Source organism: Clarias gariepinus, chromosome 12 (genome assembly GCF_024256425.1).
Source record: "Clarias gariepinus isolate MV-2021 ecotype Netherlands chromosome 12, CGAR_prim_01v2, whole genome shotgun sequence".
Lineage (NCBI taxonomy): Eukaryota > Metazoa > Chordata > Actinopteri > Siluriformes > Clariidae > Clarias > Clarias gariepinus.
Window position 1 is genome coordinate 24,522,174 of NC_071111.1, and position 6,942 is coordinate 24,529,115.

General features: G+C 35.4%; 1 pseudogene; it reads left to right on the forward strand.

Moving 5' to 3' along the window:
• Positions 1 to 602: 602 nt before the first annotated feature.
• On the forward strand, positions 603 to 4,918 carry LOC128534115 (HMG domain-containing protein 3-like; annotated as a pseudogene).
• Positions 4,919 to 6,942: the final 2,024 nt, after the last annotated feature.

Sequence of the window (6,942 nt, forward strand, 5' to 3'; positions counted from 1 at the left end):
GCAATCCTTTGACCACCACCACCGAAACGGCGCGAGCTGCTCTGTGTAGTCTGTGACGTCATTGCGCACAAAACGTCCCACTTCATTGGCCGGCTCCAACCAATTAAATGTTAATTGGTGAGACATCGACCAATAAAATGACTTCATTAGCACCCCAGCCCCGCCCCCGACTCTGCTCTCTTAAGTTCGCGTTTACAAGTGCACAAGTGAGTTTTGCTACAGGAATATCGCAAAATGAGTAGCAAAAGTCAGAGCGCTGGGATTTGAGGTTGTACTGCCAGATCTGAGAGGTTGTGAGCGCCGACTTGTGGTTGTACAGCGAAACTGAAGTAAAGCGCAAAGACAAATGTGTAGTACACAATTGTGCCTGTTAATCTGCAACTTCGAATTCAAAACACAGGTGTGCAAATCGATAGATGCAGCTTTTCACATCAGAGCTGTGAGTACAAATTTCAACTTACAAATACAAATATTCATTTTACAAGTTCTCACATTCGAATTTGCAAGCTCTCAGGTTTTGCTACTGTTTTACCTTCATACAATTCTCTTTGTTTTGTTTACATAACCCAAGGGCTCTTTTAAGAGCCATTTTCTTCGCAAACATGCATAAAACAGTGTTAAGCAAAGGGCAGTGTGAGCAGTATTTAAAAGACTGCTGCAGCAATTGCCCTTTCTGCCCATACACCAGTATGCCACAGTTATAATGTCATAAAAAAATACTTGGGGGCCAAACTATCATTCAGCTTGCGAAAATAATCAGTGTGTTTTAAATTCAGAGTTTGCGCACAACGCTGGGATCTTACCCTTTCGAGTGCTGCCATCTCCAATCACTGACTTTAAGTACACAAAAGTACTTAATTTCAGTTTTTGAACCAACAGTGTCCTATTACGGCAGAATGGGAAGGGTGATGGTGGCATATGATAAAAAGAAGAACAACTGGCATTGTCCTTGTGCCCGACCTCGGCAGTCATGCATACACAAAGTGACAGCAAAATGGCATCTTTTCGAGATGATGCAACAACTCTTCAAGAGAGTAAAGAGTTCAGAGGTCCTTAACACTGTCCATAAATCTGATGAGACCAACGGTCAGGATGTGTCATATCCCCCAAACTCTTCTATTATTAAAAAGATGATGGAATATTTGCTTGAAAATAAGAAAATTCCAGTGGAAATTTCACAGGACATCCTGCAAATGCCAAAACACACATTTCCAAAACATCTAGTGCCTGAGGAAGTTGAATGCAGATTATGCAAGGGAGTTTTGGGTGAGCCAGTAATGATAACTTGCCGGGCGAAGATAGTCACTTTTCACGGAGTAATTCGGGGTATGTCTTTTTTTTTATTAATATTGCTTGGATAAATATTTTTAATGTTATTGTTTTAATAGATAATTTATTTATCAGTAAATTATTGTTTTCTCAGATGTATCTACTTATTACAAGTTGTGCCATAAATGCAATCTCACATACAGGTACCAAGAATGGAGGGATGGTTTGCACAACTTCAATGATCATATAGTCCTCACACTGCATTTGTGTGTGGTATTGAGAAATTCTCTACAGGTACAATATCAAGAATCATACCTGCTGCTGTACTTATGTACTTATACTTTAACAACTATTTTTTTTATTTTTGCTAATAGCTCAGATTAAACATTTTATACTGGTTTGGGTCTTAAATAACTAGAAGTGCTCTTATTTTATTTTATAGTTTATTTCCTAATGTTTATTTTTAACCTTTCTTCTCCTCTGTGTCCTTCCAGAATCACACAGCTGTAGATAGGGTTGTGCAGATAATTGAGGCCACAGAGGAAGAGTCTTTGCCCAAAGGGGACCTAATCATGCAAGCATATCTGCACTTCGAAACTTTATGTGATTTGGACTACATGTACTCCTGTGTGTCCTGTGGATACACTCCAAGTACTGTGATTATGGACCTTCATAAAAAAGGAGTGTTAAGCATCCCAGGTAAGTATAAAGTTATTATATATTAGTTGCATTGGTTTCTTATTTCTGTTTCTGTCCTGTTGCTGTGTAAATTAATTCACATATTAGGCTTTCATTTGAGTTTTTTTATTTTATTATTTTTTTTATATTACAGTGAGTGAAATCCCATCTCCACCTGCAACTTACGATGGTCATGTTGACATAGAAAAATTTTGGGATTCAGTGGCAATGGACATGTTAAGCAGGGGGTTTTACCCAAGTAAGTTTTGTTTATATACATATATATTTTTTCCTAGAATATCCCATTTTTATAACTGCTTTAGGTGTGAAAACAGAAAAATAAAACAGGCAGCCAGATTTGTTTTTTCTGTTTTCAGCATAAAGCTTACTTTTGGTTAATGTTTTATTTCTAAAAAAGCAAAATTAATTTTGGTTCATCTTAGCCCACAAATTTCTTATTAGTTTAAAGCATAAACATTTGATTTATTCATTTTATTATTATAATTATTTTTTTTTATAAAAAACAAGACTTTAATGTTTTCTGCCATTATGTTTTTCTAGCAGATTAATCTTGATGTAAAAATTTATAATGTTTAGGCTAAAAAATCTGACAAATGGACAGTAAAGATTTTTTTTTTTTTACTATTTTATCACTTTTTGTATGGTTATTTTATGTTTGTTGCATTAAATTTCTATATTTTTCTTCTTCAAGGTGGTAAAGAAAATCCATTTACAGTTTCACCAAGTTATCACAACTGGTCCCCATGGATAGGTCCAAAAACAAGGCAATCAGCCATGGTATTAAACACGGAGAGTGCAAAAGTACATTCTCCAGATGGAGGAGTGTTTAGTGTTTTGGTTTACCATATAATGCTATTATAACACCGTTGCCTGTATAGCACGATGGTGTGTATTTACGTATGTATGTATGCAGTCAGAAACTGATTATACTACTTACAAATTTGCATACATGATCAGATTGCAGATTTGAAAAAGCTGTGTAGAAAGTGTGGGGTTGATGCTGTTGGTTCCAAAATGGATCTCGTCCTCAGACTTTGTGGTAAAATGTCAAACAGAGTCACATACAACAAGGTGTTTAAAAAGGTGTGGGGTGCTTCAGGTAAGTTTTTTTTTTTCCTTTTTTTTTTTTTCTCTTCATATGTATTGTTTGAATGGGTTTTTCTGGTCTTTCAAAAAACTTGTATGTTTTCTTTTAAAATGTTTTATGTGCTTTCAGGTGGTGTTGGAGTAATCATGTGTCCGTGTGGTATTGTATATTTTGTCAAGTTCAACCTGAGAGCGGAGAGTCCCTGTGACTTTGCTGATCTTCTTTTGTCTTGGAAACATTTTCCACATATAACGATTTATGACTATCCAAGAGGGTTGGTGGCACACACAAATAAGCGAAAACCACTTCACCCACCTTTCCATCCCTTTGAGGGCAGAGTACAAGACCCTACCCCTGAAAACATACAAAAAGCAAAAGAAGGGAAGTTAAAGGTTCACCTTCCCTGGCTGGCTCACAAGAAGACGCTTGTGGATCCTGACTGCCACCCAATCACTGGTTCCTCAGAGCACTCAGATTATTCAAAGACAACCCAATTTTTGAATGAAACCCTAAATGTGCAAGAAACACATGCAGGTTGAGCTTGTTCTTTAAATCAATAAAGTTTATGTGCTTTGCTTAATATTTAAAATTTGTTTATATTTTCTACTTCTGTACAGCTGTCCAGTCCCAATGTGACCCTGGGTGGTGTTCAGGTCCTGTGGTAACAAGCCTGAACTCTGTTAAAGCAAGCAGAACATTTTGGGGATCTATCTAAATCTGGGGCAACAGCAGTTGGTAAGTTACATTCAGGAATTTTATTTTGCAAAATACAATTGATCCACGTAAGTTTTTTTATTTTATTTTGGTGGTTTTGTTTTTTCTTTCTTTTTCTGAATCCTAGCTTAATAATGCTTTGGATGTCAGAAAATTTCCAGATGAGCAACTTACAACTGTATACAACATAACCCTAACACGATCAGACCTGTGCTCTCTAGGCCTGGAAAAAGACATAGAGGGAACGGTAAACAGCTAAGACACATAATATTTCCATATAGAATTGATCAATGATGTTTATGTTGAGTTTCCGTTATTTTTATTTTTTATTTTATTTATTTTTTTTCTTTAATTACAGGTTCTCAACTGTTGCCTTAAAGTGCCAGAGACCATAGCAAAATCACACGTGATAGAGTCTGTATTTTGTGCTCAGATTGCTTAAGCTGCTTAAAGGGATAGCTTAAAGTATGTTCTTTTTTTTTATACAGAATGTAAATGTTTTTTGTGCCAATTCATATCAAGTTGCTACATGGCCAAATAGGATGCTTGAAGAGCAACTTTTACACTTGCCTGTATGTATTAGTCACTTTTAAATCCTGACAGCTTTTCTGAGTTTTGGTCATGACCAATATTATTTTTTTAAAGCTGGATACAAACATTGACTGGTTTATCTTCCCAACCTGGGTACCAGGACATTGGATGGTTTGTGTAAGTAATTCTTAATCTTTAACCCGTTTAACTTGTGATTTACTTATGTCTGCTTCTGCCTGAATTTGTGCTGTATGTAAACAATTATTATTTTTGTCAATATACTGAACTGTGTCCATGTGTGATATTACAGGAATGCATCCTTAGTTCAAATTTAAGCATATCTACCCAGAGCAAGTGTTTTGCAGTAAAGGAAGAATGGAATATTTTTCATAAAATGCTAAAAATGTATTCTCATCTACTTTTTGATTTATAAACTGCTGTTGTCATCTTGTTGTCTGGTGAATGTATTGTCACATACTCACAGATTATGAATCCGGGAAAGCATGACATTTATTTCCTTGATCCTCTGCATGGTGGAATATTTAGTCAGGAAGAATATGTGCAAATCTACAGGTTTTATAGTGCACTATTTTGAGAGGTTGTGGTCGTTCATAACCACTGAGATTTGTACGCATCTGAAAGCTGAATAAATGAGCAAAGGATTCAGCGTTTGTATAATTCATAAGTATTGTTTCCAACTGTTTTTCCTGTTTATCGTGGCAGCGATTTCAATCCATTTCACTAACCAATGAGAGGAGTTGTGGGAGGAACGTTGCGTCGATGTCATTAATTTACTTACAACCAATAAGAATCTACAGTATGTGCGCCCCAGTTTCAGCCCCGCCCCAATCTGCAGGCTGCAGACAGGGGCTTCTCGAGAATTAAGTGCGACGGAAAGACTGTGCCTCTACTTGGATTAATACGGATTGCATAATAATATATTTACTAATTTATTAATATTTATTTTTATTTAACTTGCTTTATTTAAAAGTAGACCCTTTAAGATTTTTATAGATATATTTCTCATGTTGGTAAGTGAAGTATTCGCGGAGTTTCAGTCAATTTTAATGACCCGTTTTAGAAAGATATTGGTGGGTATGGGATATTTACATACCCTTCATAAAAAGTACAAAAACTTTTTATCTTTACTGTCAAACATTAAATAAGAGTAAACTTTTTCTGTTTCATATCAATAAATATTAACATTTTTTTTTTTGCATTTTTTTAAATGTCAGAATTAAGCGAGGGAGAATTTTTATGTAATTTTTTTTTATCACTTTCAAAGTCAGAAGTATACATACACTAAGTTTATTATGTCTTTAAACAAAATGAAACCCCCAGATGATTCCATTCTGAGCTTACGAAGCTTCTAATAGGTTAATTGATTCCATTTGAGTTGATTGGTGGCACACCCCAAACACAGAGCCTCTTTCTCTTTCTTTTCACGGTCATCTGTTCAGACAATAATATGCAAGTATAAAAAACATGGGAATGTACAACCATCATACCAAATGTTTTTTTTTTGGTGCGAAATGAGGAATCAACCCCAGGACAACAGTAAAAGACCTTGTGAAGATGCTGGCTAAAACTGTTAAGACAGTGTCATTATCCACAGTAATCGAGTCCTGTACCACCAAGAGCTGAAAGGTTACTTTGGGAAAAGAAATCCATTACTTCAAAACCACTATAAAAAAAAGCTAGACTGCAGTTTGCAACTGCATATGGGGATAAAAATATTGTGGAGACATGTCTTGTGGTCTGATGAAACAAAAATCTAACTATTAGGCCATAATGATAAATATTATATTATGATGAAAAAGGGCAAAGCTTTGAAGCCTCAGAACACCATCCTAACTGTGAAGTATGGGGGTTGTAGTATAATGTTGTGGGGTTGCTTTGCTGCAGAAGAGACTGGTGTCCTTCACAAAATAGATGGCATTATAAGAAAAGAAAAGTATGTGGATATGATGAAGCAACATCTGAAAACATCAGCCAGGAACTTAAAGCTTGGGCGCAAATGGGTCTTCCAAATGGACAATGACCCCAAGGATACCTCCAAATTAGATACCAAGTGGCTTAAGGATAACAAAGTTAAGGTTTGATCCCATGGAAAAATTGTGGGCGGCACTGAAAAGGCGGTCTAACTGTTTAAAATACCTGTAGGCTAACTGAAACATATTTTATTAAATAAATAAATAAATAAATAAATAAATAAATACTCACTTTCAAAGAATAAAGCGTCCACAAAATAACAATCTTCACCTCTTTATAGCATCAGTCCAACAGGTGGGAGTCTTATACAGTAAATCATGTGATTGCATCTCAATGAAGGTAAATTACTGGCTCAACTTGATTTTTTAATTTTTCAAGAACACAGTATTACCTGTTGTCTCAACAAATATCTCTGTAAGAAGTTCGCCCAACAATACAGTATTGATTCATTCAACATTTGTCTATTTTTTACAGTGTGGGCTGCAGGTTTCCCAATGTATTAATGCTCTTGTATTAGCAGCACACTAAACACTGTACATTCTTTGTCACAAAATTTGATAATGCACGTGTAAATTTCAGTATTTCAAAAGATTTTTTAAATATAATCAAAATGGTTAAAATTGAACAAGCTTAAAGGATTCTGGCTAAAA